This window comes from Lactuca virosa, chromosome 5, assembly GCF_052849685.1.
Source record: "Lactuca virosa cultivar CGN04683 chromosome 5, Lactuca_virosa_CGN04683_v6, whole genome shotgun sequence".
Lineage (NCBI taxonomy): Eukaryota > Viridiplantae > Streptophyta > Magnoliopsida > Asterales > Asteraceae > Lactuca > Lactuca virosa.
This window is the reverse complement of record NC_136430.1, coordinates 327,424,000-327,433,541: the sequence shown is the minus strand read 5'-3', so window position 1 is coordinate 327,433,541 and position 9,542 is coordinate 327,424,000. Positions and strand designations below refer to the sequence as shown.

At 34.5% G+C, this 9,542-nt stretch overlaps 1 pseudogene across 1 annotated transcript; it reads left to right on the top strand.

The window, feature by feature from the left end:
- Window positions 1-6,265: 6,265 nt before the first annotated feature.
- Window positions 6,266-8,595, top strand: LOC145116602 (cyclin-D3-2-like; annotated as a pseudogene). The gene is made up of 4 exons (XR_013712217.1): window positions 6,266-6,954; window positions 7,202-7,403; window positions 7,553-7,683; window positions 8,176-8,595. The product of XR_013712217.1 is annotated as a cyclin-D3-2-like (transcript).
- The last annotated feature ends 947 nt before the right edge of the window (window positions 8,596-9,542 follow it).

Below are 9,542 nucleotides of genomic sequence, written 5' to 3'. Positions count from 1 at the left end.
CATACTTGGAGAGATTTGGGAGAGATTTCACATTCTTGGAGAAATTTCTCATACAGAGAGAGATTTGGGAAAGATTTCACATACTTGGAGAGATTTGGGAGAGATTTCACATTCTTGGAGAGATTTCTCATACAGAGAGAGATTTCGGAGAGATTTCACATACTTGGAGACATTTGGGAGAGATTTCACATACTTGGAGAGATTTGGGAGAGATTTCACATTCTTGGAGAGATTTCTCATACAGAGAGAGATTTGGGAGAGATTTCACATACTTGGAGAGATTTCACATTCTTGGAGCGATTTCTCCTACTTAGAGAGTTTTGGGAGAGTTAGAGTGAAAGAGATTGGGAGAGACTTCTTTTGTGACCTTTTTGAGTGTTTGGCTTCGCAACGCAAGGTTTGTACATCCCGTTAAGTCTCGTTATGATTGTTATATGCCCCTGAGGGTTAAGGAATAATGTTTTATCGAGTAGTTTCATCACTTGCCCTGATTAGGGTTTAGAATTTCCGAACACGTGAAAACTCTAAGTGATACTTTGTATTAAGATTGCGAGTTGTTCAATAAGAAACATAATGGAAACCCTAATGTACAAGGGTTAGATGAGTTGACCGGTTTGACTCGTTGACTTTAGTTGGCTTTGACTTGGCCAAAAATTGACGGTTGTCACATGTTTTGTCTTGGAGTGCCCACAATGTGGTCTATGGGTGGCCACGACGTGGAGGCATGTCAAAGTTGACTTTTGACCGTTAACTTTTAGCCAATTTGGGGTTATAGAGTGTATATTGAGTGGGTATTTCATTATTTGTTGAATAGGTATATCATAGTACCGGTCTTCATCGTGTGAGAGTTGTTGTGTTTTAAATGCTATCTACGAGGTGAGTCATCTCACTATACTATATGACATTAGGTGTCGTTTGTTCATATGTTTATATGACTACTGCTGAAGTGCTTATAGGTTGTATGCATGAAACCGATCTGGGTTCAGATTCATTATGGACTTGGGGTTGATGCGGACCCGATGGAGCTGGTCTAGGCTCGGAGTCAATATGGACTCGGGGTTGATACGAACCCGGGGATGTTACGGACCCGATACAATTTCGTGTTGTTATATGTTGTATGTGGTATTTTAGGGGAACTCACTAAGCTTCGTGCTTACAAATGTTGATTTATTGTGTTTTGCTAGTTTATTTTATTTCCTTCTTCTTTATAGTTTATTTTAGATTTTTAGCCATTTTTATTAGTATTGCATTGTATATTCTTTATTTTCTTTATCATGGATCGTGTCGGGTACTTTCTATTTTGCATGAGGTACTTTGCAGGGTTTTGCCACAGGTTTTTACGCGTTTTTGTTACGTATTAGGAAAGTAGAGGAGGAAAAATCATATTATATATATATATATATATATATATATATATATATATATATATATATATATATAAAACAATAGAAAATACATAAACCTAAATGAAAACCCAAAAAATGTATAAAAAAATACTTTGAAATATCTAATTTTTTTTGACTTTACAAACCAAAAAGTCGAAACTTTATATTCAAAATTGCTTAAAAATATATATATATATATATATATATATATATATATATATATATATATAATCATTTTTCTCCAGTGAATTGATATAAAAAGTTGCGATTTTTAGCTTTATAAAATCAAAAAAATATTAAATATCTCAAAGTATTTTTTTCTATGTATTTCTATTAATTATTTAGGTTTTAGGGTTTCCAAAAGCTTATACATTTTCTATTAATTTTTGCAATATATATATATATATATATATATATATATATATATACACACACACACACACATACATACTACGAGGATGGGGATAAACACAAAAGTTTAGAAAATTATGTAGTAAAATAGATATTTTAAAAAGTAAAGGGATGAAATATATCATTTTATAAAATAGTAGGGTTGCAAATAACAAATTATACAAAGTTGAAGTTGAATGTGGATGGGTGATAGTGATATTTTAAAAAGTAAAATGATGAAAGATATCATTTTACAAAATAAAGGGTTGCAAATGACAGATTATATAAAGTTGAGGGATGAAAGATGAAGGGTGAAAATGACATTTTACAAAGTTGAAGGTGGAATGATGAAAATGATATTTTTAAAAGTAAAGACATAAAAAATATTATTCTACAAAATAGAGAGGTTGCAAGTAAACGATTATACAATATATAGGTTGCAAGTGACAGATAATATAAAGTTAAGGGATCAAACTTGAACTTCCTGCATAAAACACTTGTACATTGTACATTGCAGGTCGGACTTTTAGCTACAACCCACCCACGTACAATTTGATTTTTGTATATAATTATAATATATATTTTACTTGGAATAGCAAAGTATATATATATATATATATATATATATATATATATATATATATATATATATATATATATATATATATATATATATATATATATATATATATATATATATAATAACAATAACAATATGTAACAAATAAAGTACAAAATTGATATAAGTAATGGCTCTTGTAGGTATAAAATAAAGTACATTGCTATTATCACTAAAGAAATATAAGGACGCTGCTACTAATTAAGAGTAAAAACAATAAAGTAGGACATTTATATACTCAACAATCTACTGATATACCTCGAACATTTGTTTTGCTCAAGATAAACTCGCTTTTTGGTTAAGATGTTTGTGAACAAATTATGAGTAATTACATTATAAAAGTTGTGTATTAGATGTTATTTTGATTATGTTATGATGAGTCATTTACCGTATAGATCGGTTCAAATCAATAGTCATGTGATTTAAGATACAAACGAAGTTTTATCTTTGATTACATAAAAGCTTTCAAGGTTGTAATTTCTCATTGAAGAAAAGAGGATGATTTATTCCAACAAATCTAGAAAAATTCCTATAATCAGGATGACATAAATAAATAAATATACGCAGGAAAAACGAGAGTATTGGAAATCACAAGTTCACATGGATCATGGATGTGATAAGTTCTAATTTTTTTTAAACGGCAAACCAGCTAAACTACTTCTAAATACCACATATATCTTTTAAGAGATTTGAACCTATTACATATCATTTGACAGAGTCTAATAACTAATTCTAGGTGTTGTATCATGGAAAACAAACGCCTAATAACAAACGGATTTGTTTTAAGTACATATTGAACATAAGCATTAACAATATTCTGTGATTTTTTTTATCATACATTACCATAATCAATTTTTTACAATTATTTAAGGGATTATGCCACTAATGGACATTTTTTGGGGGAGAAATTCAAAATTTAGTCACAAAAAATCGGATTTCCACATATAGACACGCTTTCCGCGGAGGTGAGCTCCGAGGGGATCCGCGGATTCACTGTAGCTCCGCGGAGTGGCAAAATCGTAATTAAATCAAGGGTGTTTTGAAAAAAAAAAACACTGTAGCTCCGCGGAACGCACTGTAGCTCCGCGGAACTGTTCATCGATTTTTTTTTCATAAACACCCTTGATTTAATTACGATTTTGCCACTCCGCGGAGCTACAGTGAATTCCGCGGAGCTCCTCGGAGCTCACCTCCGCGGAAAGCATGTCTATATGTGGAAATCCATTTTTTTGTGACTAAAATTTGAAATTCTCCCCCAAAAAATGTCTATTAGTGGCATAATCCCATTATTTAAGATAGTGTTTGGATCCATTATAGATGGTAAATAAGAAGAAAATATAGGTGAATATAAGAGAGAACTAATAGAATATTTGTGCAAAGGTGTACTTATAGAAGGAAAAAAAAATATTTTTAAAATTTGATCGTTGTCATTAGTCTAAAACAGGAGAAAAGCTGTCACTTACTACATCACCTTGGGATTTCCTTCTAGTAATGTAACATCCCGACTCCCAGGTATTATATTTATACATATTTATTTTCGAGCTATCTGAGCGACTCGACGAGTGGGTGCCCCAACTCGTCGAGTAGAGTCGAATTTGGCCACGTGGGTTTAATAACCAACTCGACGAGTCAGAGAGCCGACTCGCCGAGTTGGCGCTGTGTGCGGAAACCCTAAATCTCCGGGTTTGTGTCCTATTTACAGGGCCTTAAGCCCTCATTTCTGCCTCCCACATCACCCTTGAGCACTGTGAAGAACCCTAATCAAGTTTTGGCTTGTTGTGTGAGAAGAAGAGTCTATCTTGAGCATTTTGGTGCACCATGAAAGAAGAAGAGGAAAGCATTAAGGCTTGGAGCAAGGAGGGAGGCTTGGATCCAGAGGTTCTCAGTGGATAGCTTCTGTTTGAGGTAAAAAGATGCTATCTTGATCATTTTTCTTATGAGATCTTAGTTTGGGGAGTTCTAGGGCTTTTCCCCATCCTTCTTGTGCTATTGAGTCCCTTGAGCATATCTTGATGTTGAAACCCCAGATCTGGATTGTAGGAGGTCTTGTGAGTCCAAAGACCCAAGCTTTATGGAGCTAGAGGCAAGCCTATGAGCACCAAACCCTTGTTGGAGCTTGTATTGGCATTATAGAGCAAATATGCCATGCATGAACGTAAAGATTGAAGCTTTACGTGACATTCGAGCCTTGGGAGACTAGATCTAGAGTTTGGAGTGGTAGATCTACCTTAAAATGTCGGAATGAGAATACATACTGAATGGACTCGCCGAGTCAATGAGCTGACTCGACGAATCGGCTAGGGTTTTCCCGATGAGACTGAACACACGGTAACTCGGCGAGTTGACGGGTCAACTCGACGAGTTGATTTGGACTTTCATGAGGGTTCTGAGGAACCTAAGGGACTCGACGAGTCGCATAAATGCACTCGACGAGTTGGGTCAACATGGACTGTTGACTCGAGTATTGACTTTTGTTGACTTTAGGGTTTGGTCAAACTTGAGGGATAACTCATGGAGGGGCAAAATGGTCTTTTACCCATCCCAAGAGTTAAAGAGGGGCTATCATGAGTTTATTTAAAGTTGTGATCTTTAAGTGTTAATTAGAGATGCTTATTACATGTAGGCGGTGATTAGACTGTTCTAGGGGTATTCGGTTTCCTTGCTTGCTTACGAGGTAAGTTTTCTCACTATACTTACCTAGAGTGGTAATCTTTGTGTGACCGGAGGGTCTTATGTGCTTATATTGAGTATTATGATATCATGCATTATGTCTTTGTGATTTATGCTGTGTATTATTCTGAGCTTACCGAGTTAGGACCGGAGGGTCCACCCAAGTTGTGGAACCGGAGGGGTTCCACTGAGACACATCGACCGGAGGCTTTTAATTGAGTATAGTCATGAGATGCTAATGAGATGTGTGTGGTATTTTGGGGAATTCACTAAGCTTTGTGCTTACCGTATTATGTGTTATGTGTTTCACGTATTTCTCAGGATCACGGGAAGGCACCGACTTGATTGTACACACATGAGTTGAAGATATGATTTGGAGGATCCTGGATTGTGTTTTAAACAATTTATGAACATGTGTTTTGATAACTAGATGATTGAGGGGTTTTGTGATTGTGATAATAAATTAATGTGATTTTAAACGAAAAAATTGTTTTGAAATTTACGGTGTTACAAGTAACGACGCCCTAGCCTTGCATGGTTTTCCTCGCGACGCCTTGGCTCCAACTCAACACATCGCATCAGAGGTATAAAACAAGGCCTTAGACTGGTGAGTGTTATACCACACTCACCACACTTTTCTACTGCCACGTTATTTTTTTGTCATACCCCACAAAACTGGTGAGTGTCATACCATACCTCACCATACACACCATATTACATATTTTTATGCATGCAGTACAACATTTGAAGGAATGCTTTTTTCCCGTTTGGTAAATCCATACCACGGTCCAGCATTACCGCACTTTTTTTTTGCACCTCGGTAAGGTGTTTACCGCATACCACATCTTACCGCGGTATGCCGTATAAGGTGCACCGTGTGGTCACGATTGCCTGTTACGAATCATTTCTATATAATTTCATATTTGATAAGATGTGTTATTGAAAGTTGTATTCAAACGATTTAAGCTAACTTAAATTTTAATAAATATATTTGAAACGTAGAATTTCATTTACATAATTGTGTCAATTATTTATAATAGGTCGTTTTCTTCAAAAAAAAAAAAAACATACAATAATCAAAGTCATTTTCAATAGAACATATTTACCAATGTCTTTTAACTCTTCATATTATATCACATATTCATAGTGTATAAAGGTCTCGGTAAACTACTACTATATAGTATATATGTATAAAGACAAGCGTGACACCCGGTCTCACAAAACCTCTTCCTTTTCCTTTGTGTTTTTGAGAATCGAGTCTTTCGATATCCCTGTGATGGACACATAGAGAGAGAAAGTAGAGAGACAAAGAGGAAGAACCAATGGATGGATATTGTATGAGAAGAAGTAACACTATCACCACTTTACCCTCTTTCTCTTCTGTCTAATCAACATATCCCCATGGCCATTTCTTCACCATCATCATCTTCATCTTTCATGGATACACTCTTCCTCTGTGAAGAACAAGATCATCCATGGGTGCATGACAATGATGATGATGATGAATATGATTTTACAGAAACCACCCACCAAGATTCTTCCATCAATGTCCACCAAGATTTCTTCTGGGAAGATGAAGAACTTGTATCTCTCTTCACCAAAGAACAACAACAGCTACAAACAACCCCTTGCACTTTGAATTTTGACATAACAGACCCTTCTCTTTTGCTTGCTCGCAAGGAGGCTGTGGATTGGATCCTTAGAGTCAAATCCCATTTCGGTTTCACTCATCTCACTGCGATTCTCTCCATTAATTACCTCGATAGGTTCCTCTCCAGTCTCCATTTCCAGAACGATAAGCCATGGATGATTCAACTCCTCGCTGTTACTTGTCTCTCACTCGCAGCTAAAGTTGAAGAAACTCAAGTGCCATCTCTTCTAGATCTTCAAGTAACGTTTTTTTCTTTTTCTTTTTCTTTGCATAAGTTAATTGTACATCATGCATGAAGACTTGTACCTTAATCTGACATTATCATCATACTTCACTCACTCGCTAATGAAAATCGAACTGGGTTTAGCTTTATTTAGCGTTGATTTGTTACTCAAGTGCTGTAGCAAGTACTGAATTAATCTGAGTTATCGTTAACCACTTGAGTAATTTCCTATTCTAAAGAATTGTGATTATGTGTTCTTCCAGGTGGAGGACACACAGTACTTGTTTGAGCCGAAAAACATACAAAAAATGGAGCTTTTGGTTATGGCGACCCTGAAATGGAGGATGAACCCAGTTACACCAATCTCATTTCTTGATCATATCGTAAGAAGACTTGGATTAAAGACTCATCTACTCGGGGATTTCTTCAAGAAATGTGAAGATCTCATCCTGTCCCTAGTCTCTGGTAAGTTGTAATCCATTAAAGTCAAATCTCTCTCTCTTTCACTTTGACTAAAAAGTCAAAATCCGTATCAGATCAATAAGAAACATCATATGATATTGGTCATTCATTCGACTTATCATGTTTTTTTGTTGGTTTTCTTTCAATTCAAGATTCAAGATTCGTGGGTTATCAACCATCGGTACTGGCTACAGCTACAATGCTTCATGTCATCGATCAAGTTGACTTTTTCAACTCTGTTGACTATCAGAATCAGCTTCTTGATGTACTCAAAACCACCAAGGTTTGTCTCCTGTCCTGTGTAGTACTATAATCGCTTTATTAGTATGTAAATCCTCTGGATCAAAGACCAGTACAACTCTATATGCACATGGTACAACATTTAATGAACCACTGATGATTCTTTGCCTGACCATACCTTTGACCATGGAGATACAACATAGTTACAATTATACCCCTTGTATCTTTAAACAACTTAAAATATTATGAATTTTGATAGAAACATTGAATATATTTAATGGGTTGGTTGTTTATTATGGGGGAAATTCGGGGATCGATTTCAAGATTTTGTAATTCGTATGTTTTTTCAACCATTCAAAAGGGTAACTTTGTCTTTTAATATACCTTTGCACGATATTTTGATTAAAAAATATATGTAGCGTTGAAGATTGTGAACACGCATTAAGGATACTAATGGGTTTAAAAAAAGAATTGTACTTCATGCATACCCGAGTTGTACGCGATTATTAACCATTGTACATATGCTTGTGCACAGGAGAAAGTAAAGGAGTGCCATGAGATGATCATGGAAGCATCACATCCACGTTCCATAAACCCTAAAAAGAGAAAGCTCCAAGAAGATGAAACCATGAGCTTTAATAGCCCAGTTGGTGATCATATGGATGCATGTATTACATCAACATCATCATCATCATCATCATCACCCCATCACCATCATCGTCAACCTCCTATCAAGAAAATGGGAATCATGCAGCAACAAAGGCTCGGTTTTGCAGCGTTAAGTTGTCAAACGTTTGCTGATGTCACTTCTAGTACTCGTTAAATATAATTTGTTAGTGTTGTCAATAACCTTTTCGAGTTTATTTATGAGATAAATTTTGCTAAATTCAAGTATTTTGTTTTAGCAACGGAGTACGAACTAGCTATAATAATATATATTGGGTAAATTCTTTAACTTTTGCTCGTTCATTCATATTTTACTTATAATATCCAATAATAATGACGTAATGAATACATGATTAATTGAGTATTATGTTTAAGGTTCTTTTTGTAAAAATACGTGAAAAATTGAATTGTAATTCTTCTGTGCATGGTTGCCTGCTGGCAATTAGCAATTCCCAATCGAGCAATAAAGGTGGACACGTGGCTACCGAATTACAGTGTTTGTACTGTGGTATATTTTTATGGCTCGAAAGTGTAATTTAACTATTTAGTTCTGTTGATGACGCTCGTTGTGTGACTATTTTCAAAATGGAATTATAGTTGGTATTGTTTCGGCTAATATAAAATACTCTTTTTAATATTATAGATCTTTTTGAAGGAGTTTAAAATTACTTGTTGATTTTAATTTTGTGATACAATTAATTCGGTGTTTTTTAGAGTTTTTGATTTTCCCTGATTTTAATATGTAAATAAAATTTGAGATTTTATTGAAAACATAGAAGGATTCAAAATGTTGCGAGGAAAATAAATAAAGATGAAGTGTCGCAATCAAAATTATATGAAGGTCAAAAGACAAAAAGTATGGGATGTTGAATTTGGGGGACAGGAAATCTTAAAATATTTATGGGAGTTTAAATAGTCTTGTCCAATAACTTGTTCTTTTGTTTCATCTCTAAAAGTATGGGATATTGTATTTGTGGATGGTTTGATTATTTTGATGGTGTTGAGTTATAAAATAAATTATATGTAACATATTTATATTTAGTTATTTCTAAATACGAAAATAAATTTTTTTTGAACGGCTAAAATAAATAAATTAATATTTTAGGAACTGTGTTCTATATTATTAACAAAATAAATGATTAATTATCTAAACCACTTTTTATTTTTGTAACTTTCTCCATTAATCGATTGTAACTAACTACGAAATGATTCTCATGACTCACTATACCAGATCTA